Consider the following 16,704-nt stretch of genomic DNA (forward strand, 5'->3'; position numbering starts at 1 on the left):
ACCCTCTGCCATCGACCCTAGGTAAAGTCAAATTCATTTTATTTATGACTGACTATTTTTCTAAATGGGTTGAAGCGCAGGCGTTCGAGAAAATAAGAGAGAAAGAAGTTATAGACTTTATTTGGGATCATATCATATGCCGATTCGGGATACCCGCCGAAATAGTATGTGACAATGGAAAATAATTCGTTGGCAGCAAAGTAACAAGATTCCTCGAAGACCACAAAATAAGAAGGATACTATCGACACCATACCACCCAGTGGGAATGGACAGGCCGAATCAACGAACAAAATTGTCATTCAAAACCTAAAAAAGAGGTTGAACGACGCTAAAGGAAAATGGAGAGAAATCCTGCCCGAAGTCCTTTGGGCATATCGGACGACGTCAAAATCCAGTACAGGGGCGACCCCATTCTCCTTAGTATATGGGTCCGAAGCATTGATACCAGTCGAAGTTGGTGAACCCAGTGCCAGATTTTGATTCGCGATGGAAGAATCAAATAATGAGGCTATGAATACCAGCCTCGAACTATCGGACGAAAGACGAGAAGCTGCTCTCGTCCGATTGGCCGCCCAAAAGCAGCGAATCGAAAGATATTATAATCGAAGAACCAAGCTCCGCCATTTCAAGCCCGGGGACTTAGTGTTAAGAAAAGTTACCATCAATACCCGAAATCCGAACGAAGAAAAACTAGGACCGAATTGGGAAGGACCATAACAGGTGCTCGAGAACATCGAAAAGGGATCGTACAGGCTCGACATTATAAACGGCAAACAACTATCAAGCAGCTGGAATGTATCACATCTAAAACGGTACTACTGCTAAGGTACGACCTTTCCATATTCATTTATATTTCAAAACTGACCCCTGCAGAAGTCCGAACGAGGGCTAAGATGGATCTTTCGCTTGAAAGCACGTGTTGCACTCTTTTTCCCTTAGACCGGTTTTATACCAAATGGGTTTTTCGTCAAGGTTTTTAATGAGGCAACCATTGATCGTGCTGCACTTACAACAATATCCGAGGCCTCTTTACAATCGACCTCGAATATTGAGGGGGCATTAGGCCCTCAAATATATCGAGTTCAGATGCAAGATAGTTATTTCACAACAACAGGGTTCCAATAGGAAAAATTATAAGATCCAAATGGTCGAAACGAACCATGCTCATGTAGATTGGCCCGAACCCAGGCGCGAAACATGAACACGTGTGTAATAACGTGCGAAGAAAGTTCTCTTCTTTATCGGCGACTTATATCCAAGGAAAATTCCTCTATTTGGAGATTTATTAGGCAAACAAAATCAAGTTAAATTCGACCAATTATGCCTACGGGCTACATTGCATCGAGTTCGAGCAAGCACTCACTCGACCACTAAGCCTACGGGCTACTTCGACCATTATGCCTACGGGCTACATTGCATCGAGTTCGAATCATTCACTCGACTGCTAAGCCTACGGGATACTTCGACCATTATGCCTACGGGCTACATTGCATCGAGTTCGAATCATTCACTCGACCGTTATGCATACGGGCTACTTCGATCGTTATGCCTACGATCTACTTTGACCATTATGCCTACGGGCTACATTGTATCAACTTCGAATCATTCACTCAACTGCTAAGCCTATGGGATACTTCGACTGTTATGCCTACGGGCTACGTTGCATCGAGTTCGAATCATTCACTCGACTGCTAAGCCTACGGGCTACTTCGACCGTTATGCCTACGGGCTACGTTGCATCGAGTTCGAATCATTCACTCGACTGATAAGCCTACGGGTTCGAACAAGCACTCACTCGAACACTAAGCCTACAGGCTACTTCGAAAATTATGCCTACGGGCTGCATTGCATCAAGTTCGAATCATTCACTCAAAGACTAAAGCCTACGGGCTACTTTTATTTCGATTTCGAGCAATCACTCACTCGACCATCACGCCCACAGGCTATATTACTTCTAGTTCGAATCATTCACTCGACGATTAAAGCCTACGAGTTACTTTCACTTCGAGTTCAAGCAAAGCACTCACTCGACTATTACGCCTACGGATTATATTTCTTCAAGTTCGAATCATTAACTCAACAAGTAAGACCAAAGGCTACGTCACTTCAAACAAATCAATAATAGAGACTACAAAGTCCAAATTTGATTGATTTGTTAAAATCCTTGTGAAAACATTTGTAAGGCACGCATAAATTCTTCACAAATCGGCCAAAGTTGTCTATATACAAAAGTTTCTACATGATTGATTACAAACATAAAAAAACTATGAACTAGGCTTCCTGATCATCCTCAGGGCATTTGCTTCTCTATCAGGCTCTCCCCCATACTCAGATCCGCTCTTGCTACCGTCATCGTCATCATCATCGCCATCAGAAGCCAAGGCTTCAGCTTCAACTTTGAGCTCTTTAGCCTTTTTTATTTCTTCAGTAAGGTCGAAACCCCGAACATGTATCTCCTCGAGGGTCTCCCTCCGAGACCTACATTTTGCAAGTTCAACAATCCAATGTGCTCGGGTGTTGGCAGTATCTGCCACCTCTTGTGCCTCCATCTGAGCAGTCTCGGCATCAGCCCGATACACAACAATGGACTTATCCACCAAGATTTTCGACGACTCAACCTCGGCCTTGGCCTCAGCAAGCTGGGCTTCAAGCTCCTTGATCCTCTTAGCTTGAGCCTAACCCTTTTGTTTAACGTTTCGAAGATGGACATCGGCCGATAATAAGATGGTCAAAATGGTCTCTTTTTCTGTAGCCAGGCGATCGATAGTCTCCTTCCACCGATTACATTCAGCTTTGATTTGATTGATTTCTTCCCGAAGTGACCCGATCATTTCAACCTTTTGCTGCAGCTGAGACAACGAAGGGTTAACTTCCACAGTCGAGTCAAACCCATACTTTAACAGAACGAGGCTTACCTGCTTGTCAAGTTTGGCATCTTCTTCACGAGCCTTAGCCAAATCCGCTTGGAGGTCCTTTATAGCCTCGTCCTTTTGGATGCAAAGAAGCCGCAAAACGTCTTTCTCCCCCAAGACTTTCTGAAGCTCAACCTCACACTGGCTAAGGTCGACCCGAAATCTACTAACGGCCTGCATAGTAGGGAAAGAACACAAGTCAAATTCGGAAAAGAACAAAGAAACCAAGTATAGTAAAATCATTACCCGAGTAATGAAACGTTGGGCCTCTTCCAGTAGAAGAGAAGCGTCCCCGATATCGGAAGCATCACCGACTCCGATAAAGCAATCCCGAAAGGGATCCCCTGCACTAGAGCCTCCGCCCATATCGGGGGTCTTCAATTCTCGAGCTTCCTTTAACGCCTCCTCAGAAAAGGTGGGAAGAGAAGGCGAATAACCCACTGTCATAGTCCCAAGTGAATCACTCGGGGCGTTCCGATCAAGACTCGGGATCCCGGAGTCAACCCCGACCGATACAACTGCCATCGGTTTAGGAGCTTCGGTGACCTCGATAGCTCTGACAGATCGGGGCACCAAAGCCGAGGCACCTCCTTCTTCCTCTTCTTCTTCTTCGTCTTCTTCTTCTTCTTCTCTCATTCGTTGGACCGAGTCAATCGAAAGGGCAATTGCTTTCCTCCTCACCCTTCGAGTTTCGGGCTTGGGGCCCTCTGATCGAGAGGCAACTTTGTGCTTCTTGTCTTTCCCCGGTTTCGGGATCGGGAACTTGGTTCCTTCTTCACCGCTCGAAGGCCTCAAAACGGCATCCTTGGTTACACCTGCATGAAAGGAAATCGGTAACGAATGGAGCACAAAGAGCGCTTCGAAGGAAACGAGAAGTAAAACCTTACCATGGTTCTTGGCTTCCCATCTGCCTTTAGCCAAATCACGCCAAGCGCGTTCGGCATAAGAGGAAGTCGAGGCTAACTTCCGAACCCAATCCTCGAGGTAGGGCACCGCTTGTGGCATCCAAGGGGCAGCTGTATATCGGGAAGAAACATCAAAAAAAAAACTATAGGAAAGGATACAAAAGGCAACGTCTTATGTGAACAACTTACGGTCGAAATTCCATTCCTCGGGGGAACGACATCTTCTCTTCCGGAATAAGGTCACGGGTCCTCACCCGAATGTAATGCCCCATCCAACCTCGATCCTTGTCTTCGTCGATGCTCGACATCAAAGACTTCGATGCCCGACGATGAAGTCTGATTAACCCTCGAAATATTTGAGGCCGATACAACCGTATGAGGTGATTCAGGGAAAAATCCATCCCCCCCGGCTTTGGTGGAGAAGAAGCGAAGTAGGATTACAATACGCCACAGATAGGGATGAATCTGACCAAGGGTGACCTGATATCTCCTGCAAAAATCGATGATCATCGGGTCAACCGGACCCAATGTGAAAGGATAAGTGTAAACACTTAAAAACCCCTCCACATAGGTGACAACACTCTCTTCGGGGGATGGAATTTGCAACACAACCTCGGAACCCCAGTTGCAGTCTTTTCTAACGGCCTCGAGATGACCCTCAGTTATAGAGCACATATACGTCGACACGTGCTCGCATCGACCCGGGACGGATGAAGGATTCTCAACCTTAAAATTGATCTTTAGAGTACACGGGTCGGGAATGTAGTCATAGGTGGACGCGCTCCATCGGCGCCTTGTCGTCGGACGGTTGTGAAGAAGAAGATTTCTCCTTCTGAGGCACAGTTTTTGAAGTCTTGGCCATTGATATGGGAGGAAGAAAGACAAAGGAAAGTGAAAAATTGACGACACAAAAACTCTGGTAGCAACAAGAAAGGAAGAAAAGATGAGAAAATTTGGGGGAGTGAACGCGTGAAAGAAGTAAATGATAGATGGAAGAGCTATTTATAGGCTCGCATCGTGACGGTTCAATATCACAGCTGGCTGACCGCCATCTGACAAGCATTAAATACCTTGAAAGGCTAAATCGATAGGACAACTATCACATACGTCATAATCGATCCCTGTGAAAACATCGGCTTATGACCCGATCGAACCACCAAAAATCACATCGATTCTCACCACATCCTTCGTGAGAAACGAGGGGACTATCTGTATACGGTCAAAATAGATTTCGGCCTTCCTACGTTCGATCGAGTTCGAGTGTTAAAAAGTCGGAATGAGATTTTGGGAGTGAGCTCCGAAGTCGGTACTAACGAGCCTTGAGCTCGAAGGTCGTTCGAGGAGTCGGCTCGATAACCCTATCGAGCCCGTGACTGAATCGATCCGCAAGGCACTACTTCGAGGTCGGAAATGCGCGACGCCCATCTCGAAGGTCGAACTCGAGCCAAGACAGGAGGGCCCGACCCAGTAACGAGTTCGAACCAGTATCGAGAACACAGACAAGAGCCGTTGCGACCGCACCAAGAGAGAGAATCTTGGCGAGAATCAAGGAAGAGACAAATTATCATGGGCCTTCCACTATATGTTTTATTTTATTATTTTTTGTAATGACCCTCTTCTATAAAAGGGGAAATCCTTGTAAGCTAAAGGGGAGAGACAAAAACAAATCACTACTCAGATTGAAAGATATCCCTTTGTGTTTGCTTTACTTTATCCCATTCATTCTTATTACCCACTATTTGCATTCTCATAGCCAAGAATATACGTATCTCTATTTCTCTACACGATTTATATCGAATTGTATTGCATATCCTTAGAACCATACACAAAATCTAACGTTATCTGATTTTTTCGGTAAATAAATTTCTAGACAAGTGAACTAATTTGATCCTAAAATAATACAATATTTGAAGAAATGTATAATACTTAGCCTTGAAATGTCGATGAAATAGCAGAGATGATAGTTGCGGGAATAAGGTTTCCGAGCACACCAATGATGAGATCAAAGAGCAAGAAAATAAGATTGAATTATGCTTTGTGTAGAATACAATATAAGTTTTGCCAGAGAATGGTGTCCTTTATAATGGTAACTGAGCTCATGACTATTTATAGCTATGTCTAGGAAAGGAGGTCCTAGGATCATGTCCTCCTTTAATGTCAATTATGAGGGTCATTGATGAAGATGTAATGGTGCACATAAATGCTAAATTCTTTATAACGGGCCGTCGTTCTTGATGGTGCAGAATATTCTCTATTAAATGCTACCGGGCGCAGAGCATTTAACACACCTTTATAAATATTATCCTTTCCGGTGACCAGCGGAATGGCTGTGTTTGGTCTTCGGCCATCCCCGTCTTGGGTTTCACGTGTCCTCCCTTTAGACGACCACATGTCATATCATATTTCACCCTATACAGATAGTCCCCTGCTTTCCGGTGACATAAGTTTGTGTTACCGGAAGTTGGTAGAAATACCTTTTTGGCGGGAATTACTATAACTCCCTCTGAACGTTTCTGACGGCTGATTAGATGCACGTCTCTCCGTATTTAATGCTCCGAACACGCGTCATCCCATGATTCAGCATAACTTTTGCCGATTATCGAGATGATCATGGCCACGAATTCAGCCGCCAAAATTTTACTTATGCGCGACATTCTTTTCCTTTGCGTTTCATAATTTATCGTGCTTCTGATTTACATCTTTGTTTTCCACCCTTTCTCTAATCTCTCTTCAAACACAAAACCTTTTTCTTCTTCTTCTTTTTCAATGGCTTCTTCCTCCAAGCGTGTTGGTTCTTCAAAGAACAAGAACAAAGCCGAGAACTTTGCTCCTCCAACGGTGAATTTCATCATCCCAAGAAAATTAAGTACCACAAAGGACCTTGAAGATAGGCTGTTAGTAGGTACCCTTCTTCCATTCGTCCTTCCAGTATTCCTGTCGTGAAAGAAGATTGCCGCTGCCATGAGTTGGATATCATTGCTTCTGATCTATCGGAGCGAGTGAGCATTCCCAGGAAGGTTTTACATACCTTTACACGTATCTCTTTACTTTGGGTGCGTTTTCTTTGAGTGGAGAGCTTGATTCCGTGATTGCGGATTTTTGCCTTCGCTACCAAGTATATTTGGCACATAAGTCTCTCAGTGTGGAGGACGGTCGCCTGTCTTCGACGCTTGTGCCAGGAAACTAGAAAGGAGCTAACCTTAGCTCATATGATGAATCTCTTTTCTCCCAAAATCTTCCTCGGGGAAATGATAAAACTTCTGCAAACGTGGCCACCATACTTTGCTGTCTAGCATGGATGATGACAACGATTGTGGGTGGATGGAATGGTTCGTTGCAGTCGCCACCAACGACATCATTCCGATAACGGCTCACTACAAAAAAAAAAAAAGTCAAAATTGTGACGGAAATCTTGTGACATATAGGTCCATCCCAAATTAGTGACGAATTTTTGACAGATTTATGATGGATCATCCTTACATAGTCGAAAATTTGAGGAAACAATAATTTCTTTAACATAAATTCTATTTATGACGGTTTTGTGACTGATTCGTAACAGAATTTAGCGAAAAAGTTTTGTGACAAAAATAACCAGTCACGAAATTTTGGCGGTAAAATAGTCTGACAAAATTCCGTCACAAATATTATTAAAAATATGTATAGTTAATAGAACTTTTTTGTGACGCCCAAATGCGTCTCAAATTTGTGACCGTCATTTAAATCCGTCACAAAAATAAAAATACCCACTTATGTTTTAAATATAAAAGTTAGTGAAGCATGTGTCTGTCACATTTTTAGAAAATTTTGGGACTAACTTTTACTGTTCCCACCTTACTTTTCCACCCATATCAAAATTCTTACGGTCCAAAGACCCATTTTGTTTCTCCGCAAAATGAAATCCCCACAGAGAGCCTCCTTTCACAAATCCCTTCTATACCACCATTAGTAGACTACATTCAACCAACGTTCTTTAACCAACAAGCTTCGATTTTTTTTGTATTTTGGTGCTCTGTCGACTGCTTTCCCCTTGTTAGTATCTCCTCTTTCACTCTCATTTTGTCTTTTTTTTTTTTTTTTTTTTTGTTTTGGTTGTAAAATTAAATTTCATATTATGTATTTTGTGGTCAGTTACAGTGATTACTTCAAGGTTGTGAGGAACCATTTTTTGAGGGAGCACTTCCAGTTGTTCAACGATATACTATTGTTGTTGGTATCTCTTTTACTCTGATTTGCTATTTAAAAGAAAATATATTTGGTCATAAATTTAGAAGCATTTAGACAGATTTTTGGTTCTTTTTCTACTTCATGGTTTACTCAATTCTCAGTTAGATTTTGCTTGAACAAAGGGGTATGTTGAAGTGAATATAATCGTTGCCACATCTCTGAATACTTCAAATTTGTGAAAATATCTTAGTGGGTCTTCATCAAACATGCTAGAATAGAGAAATCGTGAAGTGAAAAACCTAAATGAGTTAGTTTCTCTTCTAGTAAAATAAAAAGAAACTTAAATTTTTATTGATAAGTGATCTTTTAAAGATAGTTTATTTTATTTCATTTTATATTTGAGTTTTGAGATATGGAAAGTTTTTTAATTTGTAATTTCTGGTATATATACAAATAAAGAACTCTATTAGAAGTTCTCTTTAGTTGTTTGGATTGACCATGTAGCACTGATGTATGTAATCGATTTAATTTTTCTGAGTCTTAAAATGAGATATTGTGTTGCTCTTCCTCTTCAAGAATACAATGATGTTTGTATTAATGGTTTAACAGACTCGTGTATGTTATTTTGCCTATGCGTAAGAAAATGTGAAAAATACAAATATAAAAAAAGGAGAGGGGGGATTCCTAGCTCTTGAGATAATACTATGGCATGTTCAGCTTCATATTTGATTCTTTGATTGTATAATGTAAACTACATGGCACTAATAATAACTTTTGATGGAGAATCATTGTATAACGATTTTTACATATGAATTTGGTAGAATCTGGTATCTCCAACTTGCAACATCGATCTTAATTCTTTTTGATTGTTCATATAAAGGTTTTATATAAATTTATATATGTGGTTTGCTGCTCAAGTTTTCAGTTTTTATGCAAGCTATTCTTGTTTATTATCATGTAACCTACGACATATGTTTTATTATTAATTGTGTCAGAGTGTACAATATGAATTCCAATCGTGAGTGGATGTATGCTAGATTGGAAAATGGATTCATTAATCGTAAGTTTATTGCGGGGGTTGAGGAGTTTGTTGCATTTGCTAAAAGTCATCCACAATGCATGGATGGTGAAAAGCTAAGATATTCTTGTAATCATCATAAATGTCGGAATAGAAATATTTTAGATGAGATTACAGTTATGGTACATCTTGGGAAATACGGTTTTGTACCAAATTATGATCGTTGGTATCACCACGGGAAAAATTATTGTCCATATCCAAGTGTACATAATATTAATGAAGAAGAAATATTTGGTGAAACTATACAACAAGAAACTGAGAACCTTCAATCTCATAATTCATTTCAGTCTATGGTTTTTGATTTTGCCGGGCCATCTTATAACTGAAACTTGGAAGAGGACCCCGAATCCAACAACTAAAAGTCTTTATAATATGCTCAAAGCATCAGAACAAGAAATTTGGAAGGAAACCCTCATGGGCATTCACAATTATCTGTCGTTGCTCGATTGTTGAATCTAAAGGCAGAACATCATTTTTTCGAAAGGTGTTATGATGACTTATGTCAATTTTTATCGGAATTGATGCCGGCCGATAATATAATGACAGATAGCTTTTATAGTACCAAAAATCTAATGTGAGGCTTGGGCTTACTGGTAGAGAAGATTGATTGTTGTATGATTTATTGGCGTGAAGATTGTGAACTTGATAGTTTCAAATTTTGTAGCCACACTCGGTTCAAGAGATCAAAAACTAGATGTACTCGGCCAAAAACTACTATCTTCTACGAAGATGTATTATTTTCCATTAACACCGCGTTTGCAAAGGTGTTGTATGCATCTAACTCTACAGCAAAACATTTGAGGTGGCATTCTAAACATAATCAAGATGGTGTCATGCGTCATTGCTCAGACTCTCCTGCTTGGAAACATTTTGATGAGACACATCCACATTTTGCATCTGAAGTGAGAAATATCAGATTGGGTTTGTGCACTGATGGGTTTAATCCGTTTGGTAATTCAGGCCAACAATATTCTTCTTGGCCTGTGATAGTTACACTATATAATTTGCCACCGAGAATGTACATGAAGGATGAATACATGTTTTTAACAGTGATTGTACCTGGTCAAAAAAATCCTAAACAGAAAATTGATGTCTTCTTGCAGCCTCTCATTGATAAGTTGAATTATTTGTGGGACAAAGGGGTCCAAACATATGATGTTTCAAGTAAGAACAATTTTCAAATGCGAGTTGCATTGACGTGGCCAATAAGTGATTTTTCAGCGTACTCAATGTTGTCAGGTTGGAGTACAGCAGGAAAGTTAGCTTGTCCTTATTGTATGGGGGACTCAGATGCTTTTACTCCATCAAATGGTAGAAAGACCTCATGGTCTGAAAATCACATAAAGTTCTTACCACCAGACCATCCTTTTCGAAGGAACAAAAGGTGGTTCAAGAAGGGTAAAACAGTACATAAGGTTGTATGCATTGAACAATCAGGTTCAGAAATACTTAAGAAGATGAGGATTTTGGACTGAGAAAAGTCACAGAACTTGGTTATGAAGCAAGCAGTAAATGCTAGAATTTCAAAGAATCATTTATGTGGTTGGAAAAAAAGAAATATATTTTGGGACTTGGCTTATTGGAAAACAAATCTCATTAGGCATAACCTTGATGTAATGCGCATAGAAAAGAATGTGTTTAATAATATATTTAACGCTGTGATGAATGTCAAGGGGAAAACAAAAGATTGCCAAATTTAGAGCAGATTTGAAAGTATTATGCCATCGTCCAGAGTTACATCAAGATGAACGTACCAAAAAGTATCTGTGTAACGACCCGACCGATCGTTTTGAGTATTAAAATCTCGCTTCCCCATTTACTACTAAAATTGTACTTTACAGTTGTTGTGTGAGTTGTCGGGGTAATTGGTTCGGGTCCGGTGAGGTTTTGGAATGAATTGGAACACTTAGTTCCAAGGTTTAAAGTTTAAGTTAAAATAGTGACCGGATGTGGACTTATGTGTAGACGACCTCGGATTCGAATTTTGATAATTCCAATAGTTCCGTATGGTGATTTTGGACTTAGGAGTGTGTACGGAAAATTTTTTGGAGGTCCGTAGTGGAATTAGGTTTGAAATTCCAAAAGTTGAATTTTTGGGAAGTTTGACCGGGGGTTGACTTTTTGATATCGAGATCGGAATCCGATTCTGAAAATTAGAATAGTTTCGTTATGTCATTTATGACTTGTGTGCAAAATTTAAAATCATTCCGGATTGATTTGATGTACTTCGATACAAGATATAGCATTTCAAAGTTCAAAGTTCATTAGGCTTGAATTGAGGTGCGATTCGTAGTTTTAGCGTTGTTTGATGTGATTCGAGGCTTCGACTAAGTTCGTATGATGTTTAGGGACTTGTTGGTATATTTGGTTGAGGTCCCGAGGGGCTCGGGTGAGTTTCGGGGTGGTTTCGGACCATTTCTAGGCCATTTTTAGTTGCTGGTTTCTGCCTACAGAGGTGTGCATCGCGATCGCGAACATTTGGTCGCGTTCGCGAAGAGCAAACAACAGTTTGGAACCTTGTGAATCGCGATCGCGGAAGCTCTTTCGCGATCGCGTAGAACAAAATCTCTGTTGCACTGACCCAACTTTGGAAGCTTATATCTCGCAATCTATAAGGAATTTGGAGATGATCCAAAAATGAAAGTTGTAGCCCTTGATATTTAGTTTTCAGAAATGTAAAGCAATTGTCATTTGGAGTTGTATACAAAGAGTTATGGTAGATACACTATAGGTTGTCCGGGAAGAGTTTGGAAATCTCCGTTGCACATGACTGACTTTGGAAGCTTATATCTAGAAATCGGTAAGGAATTGGGAGATGAGGAACAAATGAAAGTTATAGTCCTTGGTATCTAGTTTTCAGAAAGTTAAACCATTTGTAATTTGGAGTTTTGTAAAAAATATTATGACCATTATACTAGAGGCTATCTGAAAGTGCTGGGAATTTGTTCTTCGTGATCGCGAAAGGTAAATTTTGGGCTGAAAATTTTTGTGCTTCGCGATCGCGAAGAGTAAATGCCTAGACAGAAGATATATTTTGAGGTTTCGGCCATTTTAACATATTTGGAGCTATGGAGCTCGGATTGAAATAATTTTTGAGGCGACTTTCACCATATGGATTGAGGTAAGTGATTCTAACTCGGTTTTGGTTAAATTACATGAATCTATTATTATTTTTATTAACAAATTAGTGTTTTGGGTTGAAAATAGTAAAAAAAATTCATAGACTTTAATTGAGGATTTGAAGACCGAGTTGTGGTCGGATTTGAGTAATTTTGGTATAGTTGGACTCGTGGTTGAATGAGGGTTCGAATTTTGTGAGTTTTATCGGATTTCTAGACGTGGGCCCCATGGGTGATTATTGGGGCGTAATTTTGGATTTTTGGAATATTAGTATTTTGATATGGAATTAATTCCTATAATTTTTGTGAGCTGAAACAAATTAATTGTGACTAGATTCGAGCCGTTTGGAAGTTATACGTGCATAATGGAATTCCTAGAGCATTGCTTAGCTTGCTCGACATTGGATTTGACTTGTTCGAGGTAAGTAACTATTCTAATCTTGGAACTGAGGGTATGAACCCTGAATATATGTATTACGTGAATTGTTGGGAGGTGACGCACATGCTATGTGACGGGCGTGTTGGCGTGTACTATAGAAATTGTGACATAATTATTTCTGTGAAATTTTGTAGTTAAATAATCTTGCCATTTTCCATGCGGTTTTATGTGTTAAAGAAATTGAGCTGAAAAGCATATTAAAAATCATGTTGAGGCTATGTGCCAGTATTATTGGGACCCACAGAGGTCATAACTGTGAATTATTTGTTTTAAATTGAAAATTATACTCAGTCATATTCATGTCATTATATATCATATCTCAGTCTCTGTTATTATTTATCGATACATCATATCATCATTTTTGGGATATTCTCATGACATTGTGAGCCTATGAGAGAGAGACTGGAGAGATTGGTGACTAAGGGAGGCCGAAGGCCTGATTGTGAGGATATTTTTGGGATCGGGCTGTACGCCGTAGCAGGTCATGTTGGCTTTATATATATTATTACTATTATATGGATCGGGGCTGCCCGCCTGCAGCAGGCCTTATTGGCTTATTATTGCACGTGAGTTAGCCGTGCAGCACGTGAGTTGGCTGTGCGGATCCTTATATTATTATTGCACGTGAGTTGGCCATGCGAATCCTTATATTATTATTGCACGTGAGTTGGCCGTGCAACACGTGAGTTGGCCGTGCGGATCCTTATATTAATATTGCACGTGAGTTGGCCGTGCAGCACCTAGTTGGCCGTGCGGATCCAGATACTTATATTATGGCACGTGAGTTGTCCGTGCAGCACGTGGGTTGTCCGTGCTTATAGCGCTTGGGCTGTAGGAGCTCCTCATGAGTCTGTACACCCCAGTGAGCGTAGTCAACTATAAACAGGGATCGAGCTGCACGCCGCAGCAGGTATTGTATAGCGCTGAGTGATTGAGTGTGCTGAGCACAATGAGAGAGAATGCGAGACAATGAGATTGAGAAATCTGAGAGTATGAGTAATGAGTACAATCTCTGAGATACATTGCATTGACATGCACACATGACATATATGCATAGAGATGTGTTTTCCTCGGTATCACATTATTCATGATATCTCACACATGCTGACGGATGGGCATAGTGATGCATTTGTTTTACACTGGTTATCTGGGAAAGAAAATGAGATATTTTATTTATTATTGAAAGGATTTTGAGAAAATTATTGCTTTCAAACTTATTCATATTTTTGAAAATTTCAGTAAACGATTTCGGTTTTTCACTAATGTACTTGAAAGGAAGAACTATTATTTTTGAAATCATGATTTGGCTGAGCATTTTATCTCTGAGTTACTTCTGGTATTATTTGCTTTATATTGTTATGGACTGTTGTGGACTAGTGGTCTTGGATCCGACCTTGGTAGAAGCTCGTCACTACTTTAACCTAAAGCTAGGTTTGTTACTTACTCAGTACATGGGATCAGTTGTACTAATACTGCACTTCTGCAAATTACGTGTAGATGTTGGCTGATGTTGTTGCTGTGCTCGATGGTTGCCGGACTTAAAGATGTACCTGCATTCCTGTTGTAGCTGCTTCTTGTTCAGGGTAGCTTTAGATTTATAAAAGCTCTGTTTGTGAATTATTCAAACAGACTATGTATTTATTTTATTTCCTCTTTGTTTACTCTATTCTTAGAAACTCGTGATTTGTACTACCAGTTCTTGGGGGATGTATAAAATTAAGATCTTTATTCACTTAAATTGCTTTAATAATTATTATTGGAATTGGATAATTGAAAGCTGGCTTACTTAGCGGGTTGGGTTAGGTGCCATCACGACTAGTTGAATTTTTGGTCGTGACAAGGTGGTATCAGAGATCTAGGATTCATAGGTTCTACAAGTCATGAGCAAGTGTCTAGTAGAGTCTTGCGGATCGGTATGATGACCACATACTTATCTTCGAGAGGCTACAGGGCATTTAGGATATATACTTCCCATCTTTCTTTCCTTATCGTGTGGGATTGATTCAGCTTGGGACATAACTCTTTGAATTTCCTTCCACGTATTCGTATGCGCACATGAGCGCCTCGGTATCAGTTGTGTATCGTCGGCTTGTGATTTCCGGGATGATGCGCGAGATGAGAATTCTACGTTTTGGTGATGGGCCAGTCTGGAAGACTTGAGGCCATGGTTAGACCGCGGTTTAAGCTCGGTAGCTTCAGTTATAACTTGTACAGGTGGACTCATATGTCCGGTAATGACCTTGCAGTGGAATTTGTGGCTCGATGAGCGGTGGAATAGCGGTATAATGGATATGATGTGACCGCGGGATGTGTTAAGACGATTTAAATGTGACGAGAAGTATTTTCTTGAAATGTAAAGAAATGGCCATTGAGTGCTTGATTTTCGTTTTAATGTAACGTACAGTCTCGAGTATGAATATTTTGAAGGATCTTTCATATTGTTCAATTTTGGGGTAAATTAAATTCTCATGTCTGGTTAATGAGTTTGGACTCATATTGACTAAGTGATTGCATAGTAATTTTGATTGCGAAAAGATATAACAAGATGTCAATTTTAGGCTAAGGAGGTGGATTATCTCCTGGAGAGTAATCTACGTAGGTGTGTTCATTATATGTGAGTGGAGAGTTACTTTTCCGCCAGCAGGGCGTATGTGTGGAGATTTGAATTTGAATATGGCTGAGAAAGTTGACTTGAGTGTCAAGAGAATGATTGCGAGCTTAGCAGATAATTTGGGGTATTTTTATGGTTGGCGTTGTATGAGCTTGAGAAGAATTTTTCGTTGAACTGACGGAAGTATTAGGGCAGTAGTAGAGTGTGGATATTGTGAGTTACGGAGTGTTTAAATTTATGGCTTTGAGCCAAGTGGGGGAGCCTGCTGCAGACGGCTTAATTTCATGGTTATATATTAAATTTTAGTTTTGGTTTGAAGCATACTTGTGGATTAGTTATGAGTTGCAGAGATGGAGTTCGAGAATGACTTGAATAAACGAATTCTTAGATACGGATTATATTGTACTTTATGAGTATGTGAAAAATCATGGGATGGGTGAGTTGTTATTTTCAAAATACGTAGTACGCACGGAGTATGAATTTGATTGGGGGTATTAAAGTAGAGTTACTTCTTTGAGTGTTATTGTGCTAATGGGGCAGGTGTCTTTTGACCCATTTGGGTAGTGCAATTAGATTTGAACAAAGTGGGTGACTCCCGAGAAAATTCTAGTGGGTTTGAAAATTTTATATAGCAATTGAGAATTTCTCCGGATTTGTGTATGGATAAAACCTGAGATTTACACTGGATGGTGCCTGGATTTGCAAAAATTCTGTATGACTATGGATTTTATGTTTTAGTATAAGGAGGGTGAGGAGAACAATTTGAAATTCACATAAGGTATTTTCAGAGCAAGTGTTACAATTGTGATATTTTTGAAGGTGCTTAAGAAGAATACAGTTGCTAAGGTTTGTGGGGTGAGTTATGGTTAAAGATCATGGTGTTTTAGCAAGGAGAAGTATCAATTTCAAGACAAATTCAGAAGGGACTTGGAGAAATAGGACAACTTGGTAGTAGGTTGGATCAGTATGGTAATGGATATGATCGGTTCTTTGAGTGCTTATGATGTGGGGGTTTTCTACAGGTGCTTTGTGGCAATACTCTTAGGTTTGGTGACCTGCGCGGCTTGGTTGAGTTAGAGAGATTTAAATTTGATAGAATCATAAATAGTGATTCGTGTATTCTATGGATTTGGAGACTGGGAGTTCTCAGGAGCAGATTGTTTTATGGTTGTGGACTGTGAAGTCGTGACCGAAGCGAGTTAGATGATATGATGTATTATGAATCAGTCGCGGTGAATTTTCGGAGGGTTATTTATCTATTGTCGTGACGAGAGTTGATTTGGGGTCCATAGGTAGTCCCAATTAAGATGTGTATTCTACACCGAGCCGGAATGGTTAGCTCCATACTGCTATTGTTGAGGGATGTTTCATTCGGTTGATATTGAACTTATTCGTATTCTGAAATGATCTGTGAGTTACTCCTTTATGCTACGAGGAGTTGTGATTCATTGGTTATGTGCACAGATGATGCGGTT

The 16,704-nt window shown here is 40.1% G+C and overlaps 1 long non-coding RNA gene across 1 annotated transcript; it reads left to right on the forward strand.

Annotated features, from left to right (window-relative positions):
* The first annotated feature begins 7,622 nt into the window (after positions 1-7,622).
* Positions 7,623-14,388, forward strand: LOC104109316 (uncharacterized). Its single transcript, XR_689200.4, has 3 exons — positions 7,623-7,847; positions 7,947-8,028; positions 14,116-14,388. It is a non-coding gene; the product is annotated as an uncharacterized lncRNA (long non-coding RNA).
* Positions 14,389-16,704: the final 2,316 nt, after the last annotated feature.

The sequence above is a fragment of the Nicotiana tomentosiformis genome, chromosome 1 (assembly GCF_000390325.3).
Source record: "Nicotiana tomentosiformis chromosome 1, ASM39032v3, whole genome shotgun sequence".
NCBI lineage: Eukaryota > Viridiplantae > Streptophyta > Magnoliopsida > Solanales > Solanaceae > Nicotiana > Nicotiana tomentosiformis.